At 37.8% G+C, this 23,768-nt stretch overlaps 1 protein-coding gene across 14 annotated transcripts in view; it reads left to right on the forward strand.

Moving 5' to 3' along the window:
• Positions 1-23,768, forward strand: part of PLEKHA5 (pleckstrin homology domain containing A5) — a 166,855-nt gene that overhangs the window by 59,788 nt on the left and 83,299 nt on the right. Inside the window, exon 1 of one of the 14 annotated variants that reach the window (XM_064654400.1) lies at positions 1,390-2,450. The exons of 12 other annotated variants lie outside the window; for them this stretch is intronic. The gene's annotated coding sequence lies outside the window, so the exon portion shown is untranslated. Of the gene's footprint in view, positions 1-1,389; positions 2,451-18,873; positions 18,893-23,768 lie in introns of those variants that run through there. One more of the 14 variants, XM_064654399.1, reaches the window with a different exon arrangement.

The raw sequence follows: 23,768 nt of genomic DNA on the forward strand, positions 1-23,768 counted from the left end.
GTCTTCTGGGGGAGAACATACCCACAAAAATTTAACTTCAGAACAGACCTTTTGAACTTGCAAATTGCTATCTAGCTTGAAGAAAATTCTCGTAATTTATGCTCAGCTCGATGGGATTTTGGGAAGTGAAGGGGAATGAACTTGAAACAAGAGAACAATGTTTACTTCAGTTTTAAGGGATTTTGTTAGTGGCTTCTTTTTCCATTTCATCTTCTCTATGTGGAATCTGCAAACTACTGGTTAGGTAGCTACAGATTTGTACAATTAATCTTTCTTCCATGACATTCATTTATTTTGGTTTTAGAATGAAGCTAGAGCAAACTTGCCTGGATGAAAATATTTCTCACTCAGGAGGCAACTTTTATGTTGTCGACATCTTACATTTTAAAAATATGTTGTAATTCACCAGTCTGAATCTGTTCAGTTCAGAGAGCAATAACAAAGTAAATGATGAAGAGTTAAGTGATGAGAGAAGATTAGATAAAAATGTGATATGTGATTTAATACTAATTTCCTTTTTCTTTAAAGTGTTCATTAGCTGGTGAAGAAATATTGAAATTCTTATCAAGAAGCAGACTTTTCATCTCCTAGTGGTAGACTAAGAAATTCATTTGAATTTTCCAACCAGGACAGATCTTAGCAAGGGTTGGGGTTTGTATGTATTGGTGTAAGAAAAGTAACTATCCCAAGATATTATGGGATTAAAAATCAATTGAATGCAGTTAGTGTTACATTATTATCAATAAAATTCTTTTTATAGTGCTGTAATATTATCTCTGGAGTATTAAAGTGAATGTTTCAGTTTGTTCATGAAATCAAGTTCAACTGTGCTATAGCTCTGCTGTGCATCTTGACTTCTGGGTTTATGCCTGGAAGAAATTTCTGAAGTAAAAATACATCCTATAATTTTGAGTGAGCTCAAAGGCAAAGGGCATGGATTAATGTTAAAATAATTAGCTTAGTAAATATTTTGTTTCCATACCAAGAGGATTTTTAAAGCATAGGAGTGCAGTGTGTAAGTGTTAGACTTCAGATCTCTATGTCTGAAGTTGCAGATTCTCAGAGTAAAAATGAGCATTTTTGTATGGATAGAAAAGCCTCATTTTTAAATTACTTGTAGATATTAGTGAAGCTTAAGAATAATGTCTTGCTTTTCTTCCAAACGTTGTATTAACCAATATCCACCATACTAAAAACAGAGAGTCAATAAAGGATGGTAGAGTTTATTCCAAGTAGTTTTGCTGTGCCCAGGTGTGTTACAGACCAGGAGATGGGTGGTGCTGGGTTTTATACAGTATCTTTTAAAATATAGCATTTATAAAGGAACCTGCCTGGCTGTGCTTTCAGCTTCAATGATAAACAGGAAAGCATTTAAAAAAAAAAAAAGAAGTGCCTGGGGTGCAGCTTTTTGTCTTCTTAAAAGAGGAGAAAGACTTTTTGTGTTCATTTGTAAAAATGAATATACAATAAATATGGAAAGAGGCCTGTGAGACAGAGAAAACCAAAACATAGAAGACTTCTGTACTACTTGTGTCTGTCTGTGGGTGTATTAAGAGATATTAATCTCTAAAGGGAAGAGGTTTGAATATCTTCTTCTTTGACAGAGGATTTTTGCATGTGAATAACCTGAGTTTTGATATCAAAGTAAATGGTTTCATTAAGAAGCTAAATGGTTTCCTTATGTATAAAGAGATTTTAAGTGGAGGTAAACTGCTCTGGAACATGAATCACTTGTTAGACAGTTCTCAAGCCATCACTTGTTAGACAGTTCTCAAGCCTTCCTTCTTGCCTTCCCCACCCTAAAAAAAATAAAATAATAATAATAAAAAAGCTGCCCAGAAATCACCAGGTAGTATAATTTTTAAATCAGTTTGGAGGATACTCAGCAGATTTGTTGTCTTGGTCTGATTTATGAACTCTGCTGCTGAGCATTCATATTATATGGTGTCCTGAAAAGGTCTTTCAATCCGTTACAGTGGCATGGTGTAATTACAGTGAAGCACATGATGATAGTGTTTAAGCCTTAGGATGCCCTGCAGGGAAGTAGTGCAAATAATTATCTGTGCATCAGCAGAGATTTAAAAAAAAAAAAAAAAAAAAAAAGAAAAAAATCAATACTGCTTGGTGGCTGAGTTTTTTTGAGTATTCCAGTTAATGATTTTAGATTTGACTTAAAGTTCTGAAATTGTTTGGAAGTAGGCCATCTCACGCTGGGATGAAACATCAGGCCATTTTAAATTAGGCACTGAGCATGCTCATCTCAGGTCCCCCCTGTTTCAGATTTTGCGGCGTGTCTCGGTTCCCTGTTAGTGGAGCTGTCACTCAGCTGAAGTAGAGGAGAGCACAGCATGCCCTTTTGTCATCTTTCTATCAGTGCACATGTGATTTCTCTTGGAACTGGGAACTTGAGATGTGAGACAAGCCTTGCTGTTAGATCGCCGGTGGTTTTGGTGAGTTGATATTCATCTCTTCCCTTTCTAATGCCTTTAGATATCTCAGATAAAACTCAGCTTCGTGCTTGTCTCTACTCTCTTATAAATGGTGTCTGTTTGAAATGTCTCTGCCATTGCTCACTTCAGTAAAATAATTCTGGTACATATGTATTAATTTCTTTACTGGAGAAGAATTGCTTTTTGAGAAGGAGTACTGGGCTGTGCAAAAAAATGAGCATATATCTTTTTTGTTCTGACTTCAAATTAGCTAACTATTCTAAATATAGCAACAGTTCTTCAACTGCCACTTCTCAGTCATTTTTCATTTTGTTCTTTTAAGCCAATTTTGGTTTAAAACTGAGCTTATTTTGTGTATCTCATATTTTAGAGGGAGTTAGCGTAGTCTTGCAAAAGAGAATTTTATTTCTGTAAGACAATGCTGAAGGATATTTACAGTACTTGGTTTCAACACAAATTGCTTAATGGGGTGACTTAGCTGTTGTCATCATTAGTTTTGCTGATATGCATGTATTTCCTTCTTTAACCAGCAAAGGAATAGAAAAAGGTATCTCCCAGTTCTTTGTTATGACTGAAACTCTGCACTTCTATAATAAGAATTTTTTAACAAATTTATAGTCTTTGTCATAGATAAAGTGATTGTTTGATGCAGCTTAACATTTAATTAACTTCTAAATAAGGGGAAGGCAGGATTTATGATTCAAAGTACTATCAAAGCTTAGTTCTTGCACTTGATTTAAAATTTTGTTTTCCTCCTACAGCCTCTGCAAAATATGACTTCTAAATTCTTTAATGCAAGGCATTTAACTTGTAGCAAAGCCAGTTAGCAACATATTTTTAAAACATCTAAACTAGGGTTGTAAAAAGCAGTGAGTGAATTGATAAACTCTGACACCACCCACTCCCACCACCCACCCTTAGAAAAAGTTGTTTCCTGGTTGCACTTACCTGTGAGTGAGTGAAGATGATTTAATATCATGATAGAACTTCATGAGTGTTTTAAGGTTTCAGTAGTGACATGCTGGAGTTTATCACTAGATTGAGATTGGAGGTCTTAACTGTGATGCATTCACATGCATTTTTGGGGTTGGGAAGCCAGTTTGTTTTTACAAGCGGATGCTCTTTATCCCGTTGGGATTGCACGCATATACTTCTGGATAAGAGAGTTGAATTACAATGGGAAAAACTGCTTGTCAGTGAATTCACTGAGCCTGACAAAAGAGATCTGTGCCAAGCATAACCCCTGTTATGATTCCAATTGACCTGGTGAGGGGGAGTAAAATCAATAAACCCACAAGCTTCATCAGCGCTGTGACAGTCCCGGCTGGAAGGGTGGAGAGTGGAGTGTGTGAATCTTGAGTGCTTGAATGTGAGTTTGCTTGACCCCCTGGTGCAGAGTTCTGGGGAAAAACGGTCTGAATGGACGTAGTGGTTAAGATTTTTGTTAAAGCCTGAGGATAATGCATTTAATTGAGGCCTTGTGGTGGCAAAGGGCTGTCATAACCCATCAGAAAACCGGCACTTTGGCTGCCAGAACAGGGTTGTGCCACTCTGAGAAATGATGAGAGAGAGACAGCCAGGGGTAACTGCAAACCTGTGTTGTGCAAAATATATCACTGTAGTGGCTTGTTATCTTCAAAGCATGCTGTTTCTAATACTAAGTTTTCACTCTTATAACCGCAGTACGTCGTTTCATGATGGTGCTGCCTTCAGGTGCCCTGAGCTGTGTCTCACAGAGATGTGGAAAATGCTGTGAAGCTGCACAGATTTGCCATAGGACAATTTCTGGATAAACAGCAAACCTAGAAAACTTAAGCCCTTTTAGAAAGGTAACGAAGAGATAAGAAAGGAAAAGACTTGCATTAGTGACTGCAGATCAGGCAATTGGAGTGGCAGTATAAAAGAAACACTTATAAAAGATAAATACGTGCAAAAAAAAAGTAGCGTTTAGCTGTTTTGGCTTCATTCCTTTATCACTGTGAGCATGCAAACATGTGAGATTACTGATTTGGGTTGCTGAATAAGTTTGGTCTTAGTATGATTCTACTGAGATATCCCTTTGAAATGGGATATTTAAATTGTAAAAAGTCGTATTTCGCAGGTTTTATAAGGGAACAGTTTTTAGTCTCAGGGAAAGCAGAAACTTGCAAGCGTCGAACATCTCAAGTTATTTTTATAACCTTGATCTCATCTATTTTACTCTTCAGAATAATATTTGTTCTTGCCTTTGAAGTAAGTGCTGACTCTGGTTAGTTTTCCTAAAAGAGGAATTCTTACATTATAGTTATAGAGGTTAACTGAGATTTTATAGACAAGATACTGCCTACTCCGCAGTGCTACTCTTGTCTATACCCATTTTATTTAACATATAAGTCCACTTTTGGTCATGGGTAGCATGTAGAAAATAATTGCCTTGTATTTTATGATCTTTATGGTGATTGTGCATAAACAGGTTATTTTGAGATCTCAGAGAACCTGACAACAACTGTGTTAATTTTGTTGATTTCCTTTTATTTCTAGGTGTGTTGCACATATATATTTACACACCCAGAATATGCAGAGAAGGAGGATTAATGTGTGTAAGGGCTGCTTTATTCAGAGTGCATTTAAATTGCACTGAATTGAGAACTGAAATTGAATAAAAGTACCCTTCTTGATTTTAAGGAACTATATAATCTCTTTTTAGACATGCCAGCCATCAGTAGGATTTTATTTTATTTTATTGTAGATCAATATATTGTAACTCACAATAAAATACCAGAGTGTAAGGTTTGAGTTTTTACAACTCCACTATGTAGACTTCCCTCTCAGATTTTCAGAAGCTGTAGGTCTCTGGAAGGATCTTTGTGGACCTCTTTGTGACTGGCAATATAAGGCCTGTATTTCAACTGGTTCAGTTATTTTTTATTTTTTTTTTTTAAGAGGATGAAAAACTGTATTCTGTTTTTCACATGAATAAAGAGTTACTGACTTGTGTGGCACTTCTTCACTAGGACAGCAGTAAGAATGTGGTGTAGTGGCCTTAGTCACTTCGAGGAAGCGCCACTGCTGAAATAATGTTTAAATAAACTTTGCGCTTGAATTTATTTATTTTTTTTAAATATAAATGTTTGCACGGGGAAAAGAAAATCAGAAGAGGATGTGGGGTGAAGGGGAACCTCTTGTATATGTATCACTTAGGCTGCCTGCCAACTGTTTTCTGAATGATTAAAATCTTTTGGACAGTGAAGGCTCAGTCTTTTTCCATTCACGTTGTGTTCTAAATGAAAGATTTTACTACTGCTGACAATTGCACAAACTCAGTTGATGGGCCAGATGGAGAGAGCCTGTGACAATTTTTAGGCTGAAGGTTGTGTCTAAAAACCTTGTCAGCATTCTGCATCAGATCTTGACCCATTTTAGACAGTGTGCTACAATCTGATACTTTCAAGAGAAGAATGCCATTTTTTAGTTTCCTTTTTTTGTAGAGTGGAGGAAGGAGTGGAACTATGTTTCACAAGCATGAGCTAAATTTACTTTGCTAAATGAAAAAGAAACTGCACACCAGTCCTCATTTAAAATAATTGGCTGTAATGTCAGCATTCAGTCTGAGACTTTATGGAAAAATAAAGAAGGCATTATTAGTTCTTTCTATATGTATCTATTATAAGTTGAGAAACGGGCTTGTTAAAGTGAAGACCTAAAATGTTTGGAATTGGTTTGGTTTTTAAAAAACTTCAGTTTTTTTTGTACCAAGAGAGTGGAAATGGTAAGGAGTTGGCTAAGTCCTTGCTGAATGAGCTGAGAATTGTGTCTGCATTTTCAGTACATTGAGGTTTAAAATGAGTGTTAGATAGTGCTGTGATTTTGGGCAGATTTTAGCCAGGTATATGCCAGATCATTGCAATTCAATAATGGAAAAGTATTTAGTGGGAATGTCCGTTGATAAAAGTTTAGCAAATGATTTTGTGTAACGTGAGTGTTTGGAACTTAAAATTTCCTAAAAGATTCCCAAGAGTAAAATGTTCCTTTTTGTAGGTCAGAATTTCCAGCCTTACCTCTTCTCCAGAAAAAAGTATGGGAATATTTCTCAAAATGATACATAAGTGTTAACATTTTTTCAGTGTGTTTTTAGTGCAAAAGAGCATCACTATCCTTATGTTTATACATACATCCATATTTTTAAGAGAATATGGAATACTATTTTATGCTTCAGAGAGCATCAGTATTTAAAATATTTTTAGGATATTCAGTCCTATGCACATTTCAGTATTGTGGTAGGGAGACAATAGCTTTGTATTTTGAACATCTCAGTGGCTTTAAGAAAGTGGCAATTGAATTGTGTGTTCTTAAAACAAATCTGAAGTTAATGGGAGTATGTGCCATACAGTGACTTTTTTGTATTTAAGCCAGTCAAAAATTTATGCTCTTCCAAAGCACAACCATTGAGGGGATAAAAAAGTTAATTATTACGTACTTCAGGCCGTTTGAAGGGACTTGTGTGCAATTCATATCTTGTCCGAAAACATCAAACAGCAAAAGGTTTTCATGTTCTGTGCTTTCCTGTTTATGTATAAATGATTACTTTAATGAGCAGTTCAGTATTTTCAGTCTTTAAAGTTTATTCCTAAATTTGTCTGGTTTTATATTTCTGATGGTCCTTTTGCATATTCTGCCATGATATGTATAATAATGTGTACAGGTTTTCCCAGGGAATTGTACAGGTATCATAACATAATCAAATTAGTAGATAATCTGTCATTTACATGAAAATTAGCATATGGCAATTAAATAAAGACCTTTTAATCTGTGAAAACATAGTGTTTGGTGACAAAAACTGAGTAACATCTTTAGTGGAATGACCTTCAGGGTTTTCACTGAACAGTATTTGTTATGGAGTCTTTTTACGGAGGTGCCTTTAGGTGTGATCCATGATTAAGTTAAAAACGAAAAAGGAAAATGGCTGTATTGCATTATTTTAAATATATTCAGAATATGATGGAGGTTTTTGAGGGGGAAAATGTATTGAGAAACAAGAAATACAAAAAGGTTTTCAGAACTGTGTTTAAAAAGCAGGAGATCCATACAATTTTGAACAATTTTACTAAATAGAAATTTATCTGATACTAGAGACTGTACCTTACCTGGGAAAACTAAGTTAGACTTTTTCTTTCTTTTTCACTGTTCTGAAAAATAGGGTGAAATATTTTATTTTCTTCCTGGAGAAAATACCCTGACACATCAAGGTTGTCATATCATGGCAGAGAAGGAAAAGGCACGACTTGAACAATGCAATTTTCAGTAATGCCATCTGTCTCATCCCACACTGCCCGGCGCGTTTGTTTTCTCTACGAGCAAAGAAAAGACAGATATCTTTAGTAGCTCCCACATTTAGACTGTCAAAGTGAGTACTTCAGTGCTGCCTCTGGAAGTATCTCCAGGTACTGTGTGGTTCTGGCTGCTGCTCCATGGATCATGGCAGTGCCAGTGGGAGGCAGGATTGGCACAGAAGATGAGGGACTGAGGCAGTGATGTGACTCAAATGAAATAATTACGAGTGATGAGACTTCACCAGATCCTCAGAATTTTATCTGAAAATGTATCTTACAGAAACATCTGTAAGATGTTGCTGGTTACAGATGGGCACTGGTCAGGGGGAAGAGGAAAACCAGCTACTGAAGGGCTTACTTGATCTTGAATGTTTCCTAGACCTAGAGAGTTTGATTTTTAAAAATGGTACTTGACAGGTTTAGGCTGAATTTAATTTCTAACTGCATCAGTGATCAGAATGGGATGAGAACATTCCCCACAATCTTCCATTACAGCCTTAGTATCTCACTGTTGTATTTACTTGCTTTAATGATGGGGAGTATTTTGTATCATGATAGCACAAATAGGAAATAGAAACAGAGGTTTACTTAACCAAGATCACAGAGAAAGTCTAGTGAAGCAGAAAGTGAAGCCAAAGGGCATATCCTTGATTCAATTAGCTTGATGCTGTGATCTCTCAATGACTGTCAGTCAAATACCTCAGGCACTGAAATGCATGTCAGTGCAAAGCTGCACCTGGCCCCACAGGAAGAAAAGCCAAATAGCCCTAGAGAAGCTTCTTGCTCACGTGGCTGGACTGTTTTTGAGATCTTCACTGCCAGCTCTGTGTTATCCCATTTAGAAATTCCAGCTGACCCACAGTCCAGTCCGTTCGGGTATCTTCACGTGGCACTGCCCTCTGAAGGTATGTTTAGGGTCCTTAATTCATCAACTCGGGGCCCTGAGCACTAAGGTGTTCTTGTCTTTGTTCTGTCCTGTAATGATTCTCATTCACAGGTTAGATTCAAGGTGATAATTTGATCCATTGAATGCAGTTTTTTATTTCATTAGCTTGTCTGTGTTGAAATCAAGTAAGAACAGTTTAGATTTTGTTTAAATAGGACTACTGAATATATTAATCAGTGTGAGACTTCAACAAAATTAGATTTATTTGATTTCTTCGTTTAATGTTATAGTGACACATCTATTAGAGTAGCAGTGTGTCATTTTCTGACAACTGTGTTGAAGTGATATTGAGAGATTCTGACTGCAGTCCCCTGCTTCATTTTCATGTAAAAATTTCTGAAAACTGCACCTCTGTAAAGCTGGAACAAAGACAGAGAACTGTGTGGAAGAGTAATAACACAGCACTCAAGGGAACAGAAGCTAAGAAATGTCAAGAGTCACTGCAGTGTGAGTGCATGGGGTGTGTACACACCTGCATGTGTAAGTCTGGCCTGTACATTACACTAACTACAACCAGGTTGTAGTTTCTCAAGCACTTCTAGACTTTCTGGTCCAGAAAGCACTTTAGCTTCCCAGACTGAATTTTTTGTTTCTTGTTACCTCCACGGTTTATTTAAAAGATTAAATTAAAATGGTAGAGCCATTTCCTTGAAAGACATTGGAAGAAAATATTCTTAATAGTTTTAAAATGTTTCCAGCTGATTCTCTGCAAAGCTCTGATATCTCTGTGGCATTCAGGAAAAGCTTACTATTTAGAACACAGGACCCTTTTTCATTGAAAGGCATTTCAGTGTCTGCAAGTAGTGCACACTGTTTCTACTTTTAACTTGTGGGACCTTTTGCACACACCAATAGCATTCTTACTGCTAAAAATGTAGACACTGTGACTGGTGACTGTATTTCCAGTTCTCTACAGCTTTCTCATATGGATGAACATAATTGAAGACTTCATTGAAGAATTGCAGTAACAAGTAGTAATAATCAATAAGACCTTTACTGCTCTTTATCTAGAAAATAAAGTAGTTGAAGACAGTAGATTCCTCAGCTGATTCTGTTGTCATGGCAGTCCTTACTCTAGAGGCAGAAATTATAATTTATGGATGGTTTGCAGTTGGTTTAAAGTTATTGACAAATGAATGCCTCTAGCATGTCATCTGTGTTAGAAACAAATACCAAATATGTAGAATAAAGAAGCTTGTAAGTTCTAACTTGATGGTTTTTCAGAGTGTGTCAAATCCTTTATGACACTGGAGATGGTTACCAGTAATTCTGTTCATGTTTCCTGACAGGCAGTATCCAGTAGATGTAGATCAGAATTCATTCTGCAAAGAGCTGAACTGTTTTTAATGTGAATCTTCCTGTAATTATTGGGGGAAATGTTTGAAATCCAGATTATTTTTGAGATATCAAAAGGACCGGCCTAACAGTATTTCATTTGATGTACCTCAGTGGAATGCACTCAGGGAAGCCATGCCAGTGAAGCCAAAGAGCTGCTGTGCACTGGTATGAACACTTGCAAAATCATTAAAAGAGAGCGGGAGGAAAATTCTTACAAAGCTGCTTCTCACACTGTCATCTTAATCCTCAAGGAAAATCTGCAGAATACGTCGGAAAGGCAAGCATGGAAATGAAATTCAGAAATCTGTTAGATCTTAAAACTCATGAACTCACTGTTTTTAAACCACATAAATGACCGCTTCAGCCAATCCCCCAGTTTTATCACCTTCGTCTTTTGGGAGAGAAAAAAAAATGGAATAATAATATAAAATGAAATTATCAAATCTTGCTCCCCCTCTACTTGTCTCTTAATTCCTTTTCTTCTCCTTGATCTGATGAACAGACCTTGTTTAAACTGAGCATGTTGGTTTTCTGCTTTCCTGAATGGATGAGCACTGCTGCTTTTACTTCAAGTTTGAGCGATGGCTCTTGCTTTACGGGCTTGTAACTCATTTCCAGGGTTGTCAGGAGATGCAGTGAAAGATGGTTGTGTAAACCTTGCCTCGCTGGTTTCAGTGCTGCTTGTAGTAGTGCTAATATCAAGATGTGACATGATTGCTCCATGTGGGTAGCATTTATTTCACTGGCTGTTGGAGTTCATCATTTTGTTCCTCAGAACAAATGAGAGACGGGAAGGTTGGCGAGAACCACTTCGTGACAGTTCAAGGGCTTTGACTTCAAAAGCACTTAAGAAACTTGAAGTATGCAAAAATAATGAAAGCTGTTATTCTCTGATTTAGAAGTAAAGGGTTGGTGCAGGAATCCTTGACAATAAGAGGGAAAACTCCAGCGTAGAAGTTCTTCAGATGCAGTTTAAACCGTATTTATTGCAACATTGTTTGGGGATACTCTAACCTACTAGATGGCTTCGAGTTTGTTGAAACACTGCACACTTAAATATATTTAAAAGCTGCACAGCATATAGGTGATTTTCAATACCTATGCTGGAAAGTTTTTGGATTGCATAAAACCTGGGGTAAATATAAGAATTAAGCTTTAAGTTAACTTAATAAAGCACTGAGTTCAGTTTTGACCAGTGTGATTTGGTAATTGGTTTTCTTAAATATGGTATTTAAACTCTTGTGTTAATGTTTTGGCCCTTCAGATGTGGGTTCATTATCTCACCTCATTCAGCACATGAAGCAAAAAAGCCCTTGGGTTCTTTTCTTACCATTCCTTACTGAAGGTAGCTGGTAAGGAAACACAGGATTATTCAGTCCAAAAGTGACACAGGACATCATTTGTCCAACCTCCTGCCCAAAGCAGGGTCAGCTCTGGGCTCAGCCCAGGCTACTGAGGGTTTTGTCTTGTATGGTCCTGAGAGACCCCAAGGATGGGGATGCCACAGCCTCTCTGGGCAACCTGACTGTTGTACACAAAGTCGTTTTTCCTCATGTCCCGTGTGAACCTCTCTGGCTTTCACTCGTGTCTGTTGTCTCTCAACCTCTGCCCAGCTCTGTTGTGAAGAGTTTGGCTTCATTTCCTTGGTCTCCTCCTTGTAGGAACAAGCAGGCTGCTGTCAGGACCCCTGAAGCCATCACATCTTCAGGCTAAGCCAGCGCGGCTCCCTCGGCATCTCTTTGCAGAGCAGGTGCTCCAGCCCATTGTGGTGTCCCTCTGCTGTTGGCTGCAGTGCCATTCCCAGGGCTTTTTCTGGGTTTGTGCCATCTGCCTGCCTGCTGCTGAGCCTTCTCTGGAGCGTGTAGTTTGAACAATACCCTATCCTGACCAAAAGGACAGTCCTTCGATATTTTTGTTACTAAACTGAAGACAGGTTTGTCAAAGGGCTGCCACGGTGTTGCTCATTAACAACTGCTAAAAATCAAGCATTTGCTTAAGTAAAAATTACACTTTTCTTGAAGTGTTTCAGTAGTAAGTCAATATCCCTGTCAGAAGTGCTGAAGTCTTACAATGTTGATGTTTTAGTTGCACTCCCTGGTACCCAGTTGCTAAATTTTGTTGTTTTGTTAAGCAGTTTCTAGATGTCACCTCACACGTGTTATGCTTTTCCATGGCTGTTGGCTGTCTCCCATTGAATTCAGATTTGTAAGACTCTCTAAGATTAAAAGTCGTTTTTCATAAGTGGTGTGCAAATTTTAAATATAGGTCAGTTAGTTCTTAGATGAGGCTATTTGCTAATACAAGCAAAAAGATATTTGAAATAACATAGTTTTGTGGTCATTCTTTGAGTATAGAAAACTGCTACTTACATAAGTGTTTACTGTGTCTAAGATATATCCTCAAAGTTACACTAAATGTCAGAATTATTTTTTTAAATACTCATTTGGTTCACCTTTCAGAAAATACTATTCTTACTATGCTCATTTCTTAAAAAAACTTTTTGAAGCTGAAGAGAAGGAAAACATCAGAAGGCTGATAAGAGCAGGCAAATAATATCTGTATCTGCATGGCAACAGCTTTCTATGACTTTTTCTTAAACAGAAGATTGCTACTAATACTTCTATAAAAATGTTTTTACTTTTAAAGGTGGCCTTTTTTCCCTTTGTCATAACCTGAGAAAGTGACAGTCAAGTTTAGGATTATAGATTAATTTAAAGTCTATTTTCATTATGAACAATTTAATGTATTTACCAGTTCTTAAATTTTTTTTGCTCAAATGTGGGTTCAAGATGAATGCTGATTTAGACCATTTGTTTGTATTTTGTAGAACAAACATCCTTTACATACTGGAAATTTTTGGTTTGAAGAACCTCCAAGAACACTGTTGTATGAGCAAGTGATGCTGCTTTAGTGGCGTCCTTGTGGATTATATTTGAGTTTTTGCCACTGGGGGGAGCAGAAGACTGTCACAGGCTTCAGGAAATGGAATAAGAGTGTCTGTCTTCCATCTCATAAGATTCAGGCTTTAGTGCTGAGCTGTGGGAGACTGTGGGTCCTTCATGTCTGGCACATGCTTGAAAATCTGTTTTACAGTGAATAAAATTCCTAGATAATCAGGTTTCATGACTGCTCTTTTCTGAAGAGTTGCATTCTGAATTTAGACTGGATTAAACGTGAAGCGTGCATTAGAAAAGCAAGGGAAGTAACTGAGGGGGGTTATAAAACGGAGGGAGAGGGACTTTTATACGAGCAGACAGTGACAGGGCAAGGGACAATGATTTTAAACTAAAAGTAGATTTAGATTAGGTATTAGGAAGAAATCCTTTGCTCACAGGGTGGTTATGCACTGGCACAAGTTGCCCAGAGAAGCTGTGGATGCCCCATTCCTGGAAGTGTTCAAGGCCAGGTTGGATGGGGCTCTGAGCAACCTGGGATAGTGAAAGATGTCCCTGACTATGGCAGGGGGATGGGAACTAGATGATCTTGAAGGTCCCTTCCAACCCAAACCATTCTGTGATTCTGTGATTATTATTAGTGGGAAGAGTAGATTGTGACTGATGTTGGCTTAAGTAGTGTGCTAAAATTCTCTGAAATGTTACAGCTGGGCCTGATGGCAAGCTCTCTCAGCATGAGAGTGAGATGGGACTACATCACTTGGATTGAGGTGCAGTTTGCTTTAACAGAAGATGCTGTAGCTGAGAAATACATTTTTTTTTTTTTATTTAATCTGTACTTTAACCAGACATTTGCTTTAATCCTGATCTTCCAGAAATAAATCTAAAAATACTGTTTCCTTCCTCTAAAAGCATTGGAAAGAAGGAAAGGGGAGTTTCTTTTTCTTTTAAATGCATAGAATCAAAGGCTGCATATAAACTATAAACGTGTTATTCTGGAAAGGCTAGCAGCTCTAAATTGCTGACTGTTTATTCCCAAGCTTATTTAAGGTTCTCTGTTAGTGTCTTTGTATGTCACTGTAATTGGGAAAAAGTGTCCCACAGGCTGTTGTGGGGCCTTGCCTTCCCTGCTAAGGCTGCTGGACTGGTAATGTTCATGCTACATGCAGTTTCTGTTACGTGTCTTTAACTTGTTTGTGGTTTGGGACAGAACAAGACATTCCAGTTGCAAGCCAAGGTTGGGCTTTCCCTCTGGGAAGATTTGTTCTGTCTGTTTTGTGGACAACAAACAGTAAAAATTCCTACTTCAAAATTCATTAACATTTTTGTTCATGGTGTATAGAGCTTAAACTAAGCAGAGCAAACTTAAAGGAATGCTAGGGTAACACTTCAGTGCTTTCAGTCATAGGTTTACAGCAAGTTTGTGGATTTAGCAGAAATATCAGAAGATGTGTCCCAGTAGGTCCTGGATCATACCAGCAACTTGGGCTAGGTGGCAGCCAGGACCAGTGATGTGTTTCCTGTGGGGTCATTTGTTGTTCCAACTCTTCTTTTTTGTTTTGACAGATATAAGCTGCCTCAAGGTCCTTACTCCTCCTATGTTGTTATTTTTTAATATGACATTCAGTTGTGAGTTATTTTCTGACTGGTGTTTGAAGCAGCCACGGATTCTTATTATTATAGGAACATAAACAGCTGAGGGTGCTGAGTGAGCTGACAGATGTCACCGTGAGACTGTTTTTTATCAACATGGATAACCCTGGTGACTGGAAAAGGGCAAACATTACTGTATTCAAAAGGAAAGCAAGAAAGAGAGTCCAGGGAACTAAACACTTTTAGCTTCACCTCTTTCCCTGAGAATATTATGGAGCAAATTCTCATAGACACTATTTCTAGGCTTTTGAAGGACTGGAAAGTAATTAAATGGGAACAGCCAGCTTGCGTGTAACAAGGAAAAATCCTACCTGACCAACCTGACTACCTCCTACAATAGTTGCCTCTTCATTTGAGGGGGAAAACAGTGCCATTTACCTTCAGCAAGGCTTTTGATGTATTTTCCTTTGTATCTAAATGGGGGGGGGGTATGGATTGGATGAATGGACTACACGATAGGTGACAAATTGATTGCACCGTCAGGCTTAAGGAGTAGGAATCAATAGTTCGAAGTTTTAAATCTCCTTGTTTACAAGGAGTCTTTCTGGGAGTTGATGCTAGGGTGAAACTATTTTAACACTCCTCAGTCAGCAGGTCAGGCAGTGAGGCAGAATGCACCATCAGCGAGTTCCTGGAGGACACCACCCTTGGGAGGAGGGTTGGGCCGGAGGGCAGGGCGGTCCTGGCAGGGATTGGAGCCCTGAGCCAAGTGGGATGTGCTTGAGTTCAGCAAAGGCAAATGTGCAGATTGGAGGAGCAGCATCCTGGAAAACAGCCTGTGGGTCCTGGTGGACAGCAAGCTGAATTATTTGCTGGAATGGTGATGTAGGCTAACCATGTATAGAGCTGCCTTAGCTAGAATGGTGATTATTCCCATTAATTTATCACTTTGGAGATTATCTCTGGGATAATGTGTCTAGTGTGGGTCACATCAATATAAGAGAGAGACAAACATGAGTGAGTCCAGGACAGGGCTAAAAGATAGGATGTACTAGAAGAGGCTTAAGGGGTTTGATATGTTTAGCCTTAAGAGAAGACAAAAGCAAGGACATAATTGTAGTCTTTCATTAACTGCATGGGTTTTATAGAGAAGACAGCTCTCTTCAGAACTGCACAAAGCTCAAGAGGCAATGGTCACAAATTGCAATAAAGTACATTCTAACAGGTTAAAATAATAGTAGTAAAAACCCCAAATCTGTTGATCACAAAAAGGCTATGGCGTCACTCTTGAAGATTTTTGGAACTCAACTGGACAAGGGCCTTTGCAACCTGATCTGGTATTGAATTTATCTCTGAGCATGTGGTGGAACTTCAAGACCACCAGAAGTCTTGTTCATCTTACATTTTTGTATGAGTCTCACTTCTGTGTAAAATCTTTTTGACTTAAGGTTTTTATATATTGTAGCATTTATACTGACTGTTCCTAAGGCAGCCTGTTGCACTAATCAGAAGCACATTCCCTAAACCAGATGTCCAAAGACTTTAGTAATAACGTGAACATAAAACCCTAAGTTCTGTGGAAAACAGTGGTAAAATTGCCGTGTGGTCATCTGTACATATGTACCCAGAACAATTTTATTTTCCCCTCCTCCTTCAGCCCAGTTATGTTGTTTTGTCTTTGCATTGATTTGGGTGAAAAAACCAAAATTTTTCTTCTCACTTGAAAATAACAAATCACATTTAGTGGAACAATCCATAACTCTCTGGGATAGTTTGTTCAACAGTAGCAAGGACCTGTTGTCTTACTCTGATTTAGACTTTCAGGATTAGTCTCACCTATCTCACATTTTTATGAAATTAAACTCATTAAAATGGTGATGCTTCAGTGCTGGGTGAAATCTCAGTTTGCAGGCCATTCAGAAATGTGGGTTTTTTTCCTATGAAGTTACTATTTTCTTTTTTTTTTTTTTAACTGAAATTGAAAACTGGAAAATAGCAGAAAGATGGTGTAATTAAATACTAAGTTTTTCTCTCATTCAAATTAACCCTTACCTTCTGATAAGCTGCCATGTCTCAAAACTGGTAGTTCTTCTCTCTTCCAGCTCCTTGGGTCTTTGTCTTCAAACGTCATGTGCTAATGCTTTATCAAATCTTAATGCTGAAATCAGTGCTGGAGGCTATTAATGAAATTTAGATTCTTCTGGAAATAGCACAAGTCTTACAAAGAGAGGCTTTAATGCCATGGAACTATCAAGAGATTAATTACATCTATAAAGCTTATCGTATGCTATCAAAAAAAAAAAAGGAGGAAAAGATTGCTAACTTAATTTCAGGCAGTGGATCAGTTTGGTAAATTAAATGTGCAAATGAGTGAGAAAAGGAAGCATAGTCTCTAATATTGACCACTGAACTCATGACTTACAATAAACTCCTCAATTTTCCAACTGATTTCTGGATTGTTAATCTTTGCTTCAGGTCTCATATCACATAGCTTTTTGGAAACAGCATTTCTCAGGTTTTGCACTCCAGACTCCTGCTATTCTAAGTGTGACAGGTGAAATTGTTTCAAAATAGGTCACTTGCCTTAAGGGTTGGCGCTTGTGGTTTTTGAAGCCAACCTCTTTCTGACACAGAAAAGTTTTATGATCTCACCCGTTAGCAAGACCAGCCTCTGAACAGGCTTGAATTTTGGCAATAGACTTCCATGCATCAGTTGATTCCTGGTTTTGCCCTTGGCTGCTTCCCTTTAACCAGTTTCTTCCCTGCCCCAATGGCAGCAGTTTCAGGGTATTCTCCAAGTCCTTATTCCTTCTATCAGAAGAATGTTTTTAATGTGGCCATATCTTTACTTTGAAGGCCTCTGTGTTCTTTCTGGCTTGTTGCTTTATGCATTCCTTAGAATTTCTTGTTTTACACCATGTGGGATCATTTTTTAAAAAGCAGTGATTGATCATTGTGAATCAATCAATCCTTGGATCCTTTTGCTGCAAGATTATTCTCTTTATAGGTCACAGATGATTTCACTAATAAATGTACTAAAATTCAGTCCTCTCTGTACTGAAAAGCTTGCACTGCCCTCAGAGTAGTTGACTGAAGGCAGTCCTTGCCCACACAGTGCCCACATTGATTACTAACCAGCTCTAAATTAGCATGCTGTTGGTTCAGGACTGCTGGAAATCTGTGGGCTGTCATATTTAGAGATGTGTGACGTTAAATTTGAAAATATTCATGAAGATAATCTTTGATGTTTATGATTTTAATATGGAAGATCTCTGTGCTCTAATCTAAATTTTGAGATTTGTGGAAGACCCCAGCTGTCCCTGCAACTCTTAATTTTTACTTTTGCAAAAGTGGATTTAATGTGCCACATAAATTATTCATGTTCTTCATCTCCTTTTTGCTTTATATTTTTAAAGTGAAATGTTAGTCCCTCGTTTTTCTTTCCTATATAGAAATTTCCTGCAGTACCTGTTGTGATCATTCTTTTCTGAGGTGTTAACAGTGTGTATAGCTTCACATCCTGCATTAGTGGTTTGGATGCATCCATTTTGGTATTAAAGTTTCTGATCTTAGCACACAAGGATTACTGGTTTTGCTGATTATTATTTTTTTTTCTTTTCATCCAGTTTCCTAGCCTTTGCTTCTCAATGGAATTAGGCAAATATTTTCTGAGGATTGGGCTTCCAGGTGCTTCCTGCAACTGGCATGAGGCATGTAGGATGAGAGAAAGGGTTGTGGAGCAAATGTTGGGGCAGAAAGAGGTCGAGAAAGGGAGAAAAGTGGCCTGTCTGGGGGCCACCATGCTGAGTTGAGATCTTGGCTGAATTAGCTGGAGCCTTGAGAGATGCCTGGTGCTGTGGTGCCAGTCTTTGCTCTTCCCTTCCATCTCAGGAAGTGTTTTCTGAATATTGCTGTCACAAATAAAAACTTTGCAGGTTGAAGGTAATTAGAAGAGAGTCCTTAGGTAACGTAGCCAGCGTCTGTCCTTTTTCACTTCCTCTGACTGTAGCGTTTTGTCTCATGTGCTGTTGAAAATATTTACTATTGGCTCCTGGTGAAACTTAATCCTGTTGCAAAATGTTTTTGCCTTCCATCATCTAGAGGTAGGGATTTTATTGGTAGGAGAGAGTCAATAACTTGGAGCTGCAGTAACATTTCAGAAGAACGTGACATCACTCTGGTATCAGCTTTCTCGGAGACTGGCAATCCTGACAGCTAAGTTGCTCTTCCTCTGGGTCAGGGTTGTGCAGTACTCACTGGGGAGCAGCTTCCAAGAGAAAAGGGTTGTGCCTCACATCCTTATGTGTTTTTTGTTTTATGTGTGTCAAGCTTGTGGTAAAGAATTAACTTCTCCGGAGACTGGTGAGTAATTCTTATACATTTTAACGACTGTTTTTCTTTAGACATAAATCTCTTTGGAAAATGTCTCTTTTAATTTTATTTTTTTTTTCTAATCCATCATTCAGTAATGCACAATATGTGCAAAGTAGAACACAATATTTATAGCATTGAGGTTAAGATTTTAAATAGAAACCTAACTGTAGGTAGAAGAGTTTACTGATTTATTACTTACTGTAACTGTGTCTAACTTCCAAGATTTTTACTGAGACATGCTTGTCTGCTAAAACACGTGTCTAAGAGACTGAATGTAGCAAGAATTTGAGCTTTTTTAATTAGCTTGCAATGCTGAAATGGGAAGTACTTTCCGAGTAGACACGTGTGAGTTACCTGAGTTTAACATACAGCTCACACAGCAATGGTAGTAGATGACCATGTTTCAGATGTTATTTTGGGGGTTGTATATGCTTGTGGAGGACACCAAATGGAAAACCAGGTGCATTTCCAGTCAGTTATATGTGTCTGTATGTATATCATCTGCCAAGCTGGATGGTTATTTCTGTATGAATGTCATATCTTGAGCTGCAAAATCTGTCAGCATAAAAATTATTTAGGGAAAAAAACACCAACCAACCCACAAAACTGTATCAGGTTGTGTATTAGGTTTTAAATAACTGAAAAACACTTCAGTTTCCACTTCATGGTAACTGTTTTCTCAGCACAGAAAAAAGTATAAAATACAAGTCTTTTTTTCTCCTTGCTTGCACTTAAAGGTCTAAATTGTAAAAGTGCTGCAGCACTGTGACATTTGGAAATCTTGGCAGATTCCAGTTTTGAAAAGGTTTTTATTTTAATATGCTGATAATCTTCCATATTAAAGTTAGAAAATTACAGCACACTTACCTACACAGAGGTATTTAGCAGGGGAAGCCCAGGGTTTTGCTGTGTCACTTTGGGGTTTGTTTCTCTTGGTGCTTATCCTTTAAGGATGACAAGTCTTGATGGATGAATACATGCAAAAATATCTTATTCATCTGTTTGACGATTCTGGGGAATAGTGCAACTCATCTCAGTAAAAGTTAGATATTGATTTTCATCAGGAAATAATTCCCAGACTGAATTGAGATGGTCTGAATCAGAGCTGTAGGTGGCTACGTGGATGTAATACATTAGCTTGCAGAAACCTGTGCTTAGGATAATTTCATTAATGCATCAACTGGCAATTTCTGTGATACAGTAGTGTGGTGATGATATACTGCAGATGCAGAATTGATATAATATTTATGATTTACGTGATTTGGAAGATGACAATTAGCGTAGAAGTTCCTTTGTAGCTCTGACTCTTCATGTAGGTGGTTTGGCTCCCAACCCAGAACTAAAAGCAATGAGCTGTGGGAAATGCTCTTTAAATTCTCTGGTCATGAATAGAAGAACTATTTTCTGTGTCATTACAGTTGGCAAATAAATTCTAATGTTGAAGTTAGATAAATTTTAATGTTTCATTTTACTGAGACGTTTATTGTACCTGCTTGACTTTTTTTTCCTTAAAGCTTGGTAAGTTAAATTTTATTACCAGTTTTATCACAGAGATTTTTTTGTTGTTTTTGTTTTCATTTGGGTGGGTTTTTGTTTGGTTTTGTGTGTGTTTGTTTGTTTGTTTGTTTTAAATGTAATTTGAGCTTGGCCAAAATGGGGCAGTTACATCAGACTGTCTTCAAAGATGTTTAAAGTGCATTGTGCTTTTTGATATATATAAACCCTATTGAATGTGCTAGTAAATGGGAAAAAATTGAGAAGCTATGCATAAAAATGAGGTGCTGGTAGCATTTTAGGTTTGGAATCATTTTGCTGTTCTGTTGACTGAAGTTTAGGATTGTGCATAAACTTCTAATTTGCTGCTTTTCTTCAGCAAAAGAACCCATCCAGCTATACTTATAAGTTAATCAGGATGAAGTGCTTAAATCCTTTCCAGAAAAAAACCCGAACAGGGAGTGGAATGAGAGGCCTTTCTTAAATATGGGTCTAAGGATGCTTATTACATGTGTTAGCTTTATCATGATTGCTGCTTTGAAACTTTCTGGTTTCATTGGTTAAGTGAATAGAACCATAGTTTTGGTGTGGTGATGGCTGGACTTTTCCAGTTACTTTTTCCAAGTATAGGAGGAACATTCTTGCTCTTAAGTTTCCTGTTCTCTTGCAGGATTAGGTTGGGGGGTTTTTTTAGAGGAGAAAAGGATACAGTTTAAACCTTAAAGTATTTCTTGATTTAAATGTGAGGGTACCTAGTACAATCTGAAGGAGGAGTATACTGATGTATTTAAAGCTTTTTGTCACCAAGCCAGGTGATTGAAAGAAACTCCTGGCTTTGTTTCTAAACTGAGCCACTTATCTCAGTCTGCCTGTTTCACTGGGGGAAGGGGGTTACGTGTTCCTTCTAGTATTGGAACTCTTATTTTATCTGAACAATACAATCCCCAAAGGAACACAGACTGTGAACATTCAATGTGATCTGTATTTTCCCTTATCCAGCTTTAGAAATAAATTTTCTTAATTAAAAGAGTGAAATCCACCACTCTGCCAGAAATTTTCTAAAGCTTAAAGTACGGTGTTTTCTTTGATGGGTGGAAAGAAGAAGGGGCAAATTTCTGATTTCATTTGAGCATTGAAATAGTTTGGAGCAATGATCATTCAACAAATTCTTCACCTCAAAATACCTCCTGCCTAATGAGGAAAACTATGAACAACATTCATGGTGAGGCATTAAAGCTTGTTCACACTTGCTTTTGGGGAAGCTGATGAATTTACTGCTTGTCCTTAACATTTTTATTTGCCTCATACATTGATCTGTTTTCATCATTTAGAATGTTTTTTTTTGCAAAACACTGAAAACACGTATTTTGTGAAGACCATGTTTACTTCTATAAAATACATACTGTGGGATCAAGCTTCTAGCTTGGCATTAAATCATTAAAAACTTAGTTATGTAGCAATGCCAGTCATTTTCAGGGTCAAAACTCGCCAAGTAAAGAAGAAAATACATTTTATCTGAAGTTGTTCTACCAATATATATTTTGGCTGGTGCATTTACTGTTCCTTTAAAATGCATAAAGTAGGCTGAATTGTTTGGTTTGGATGGTTTTGGCTTAATTATCACCAGGAAAAGGGCTTGGGGAGGGAGGAAACCATGGCAGGCTTGTTTTGCTGACTTGTCATTGGCAGAGAATCCCCATTCTCTCTGCCTGAGGCAGCCAGGGATCAGGAGCACGTTGTGTTAGCACATCATATAGTCAGCAGTCATTGGGAAACTTCCCAGCCCAAGGCAAGAATACAGTCAAACTCCCTACATTCATACTCCATGGAAGAGTTATTCAAGTGACACTTTTGTTTTCAACTTTGAAAACTGACCTTAGTCCCCATTTTTCATGTAGAATGAGAAATTGCTGGTGAATTGTTGTCTTCCTTTTTTTAAACTCAACCTTCCACCGTTAAAATTCTTCTCTTTATGAGATTCAAAAGGGATAGGAGGAGAATTAATATTCATTAACAGCTTCAAAGGCTCTGTCTTCAGATGGCTTTTTTATTGTAATGTCTGCCATTAAAGAGTAGCATAGTTGTAAATACACCTCTAGCCAGTGGCCTGTGTTAGAGATTTCATTGCCACACTGATCAGAGCAGGCATGCACAATAAAAGGCTGGAAAGGGGTTAGAGCTGGTCTGTGATACCTATTCTGTGAGCTACACAGTGCCTGGAGCTTTAGTGGGCACCAGGAATCTGGGCCTAAAGCAAACAAACAAATAAATATTGGTATTTTCAGCCAGGAACAACCAGTGCCACATCCAGGGTGTTGTGTTTTTTCCTCTTTTATAGTACCAGTGATAAAGAATTGTGCTACTATAAACCTGCTGGCCAGAAACATGTTTCAGAACTTGCCACACTTCGTAGCTAGGAAAGGGAATAAACCCATGTAGAGGTTGGATGCCCATAGAAAGTGCTAGAAAATTGGGGTTACCAGGAGGAAACCATTCTGAAACAATTTAATGTCAGAAGGTACAGAACATGTGGAACTGTATTGAGTAGCTGCAGAGCTGTAAAAATTTTGCATCGCATAGTTAGTTTATAGATCTGGAATACCCCTGGAATTGCTGATTCTGCAAACAGTCTATAAAGTAACAGATACTGTAAAAATATATTTCTTTACAAATCCTCTGTTTTATACTCTTGAAATGTAGCCTAAAATCTGATTTTTTTGATACAATGTGTAATCCAGAAAGAAAAAAAAAATGAGGGAAGGAGTTTTCACTTCTGGGTTTCAGATGAATATTCCCTGCCTTGCAAATCTCTTCCTTATGTTCATGTTTTGTACGGGTAAGAGGAGAAATGAGTAATACTCCATATGGTAAACTGCAGTTAATTTCACTTGTTTGGATATGATTTTACTAGTCCTTTAGTATTGTTTCCAAAGCCAGATTCAACAGAAGAAAAACTTAGGCATCTAAGTTTCTAAAGAAGTTGATAAAAGATGGTGTTTCCACCCAACACAGATGGTGGTATTGGATTTTCTTTGCCCTTTAAAAATTATGTGAAGTGACTGACATTGAGTGTGATGTCTGCCATCCAAGTGTCCCTCTGTCCCTGGCCTCTTGCTTTGACACAAATGAAACAAACTGATTTGGCACTTTTACATAAAGTGTTTCTTAATGAAATTATTCTTGATCAGGATGTTTTTTTCATTACCCTTAGAAATGTCCAGTACAGATGAACTGCTCTGATACTGAAAACATCACTTTTTCACTTTTGCCAGCTTGAGGCTGAAGATGTAGTTACACCAAAGCAATAGTCAGCTGTTGTCAGAAAAGCTGTTTTTCTCTCCCCTGGCTGTACCCTCTCCTGTGGTCCTGC

This window comes from Pseudopipra pipra, chromosome 5, assembly GCF_036250125.1.
Source record: "Pseudopipra pipra isolate bDixPip1 chromosome 5, bDixPip1.hap1, whole genome shotgun sequence".
Taxonomy (NCBI): Eukaryota; Metazoa; Chordata; class Aves; order Passeriformes; family Pipridae; genus Pseudopipra; species Pseudopipra pipra.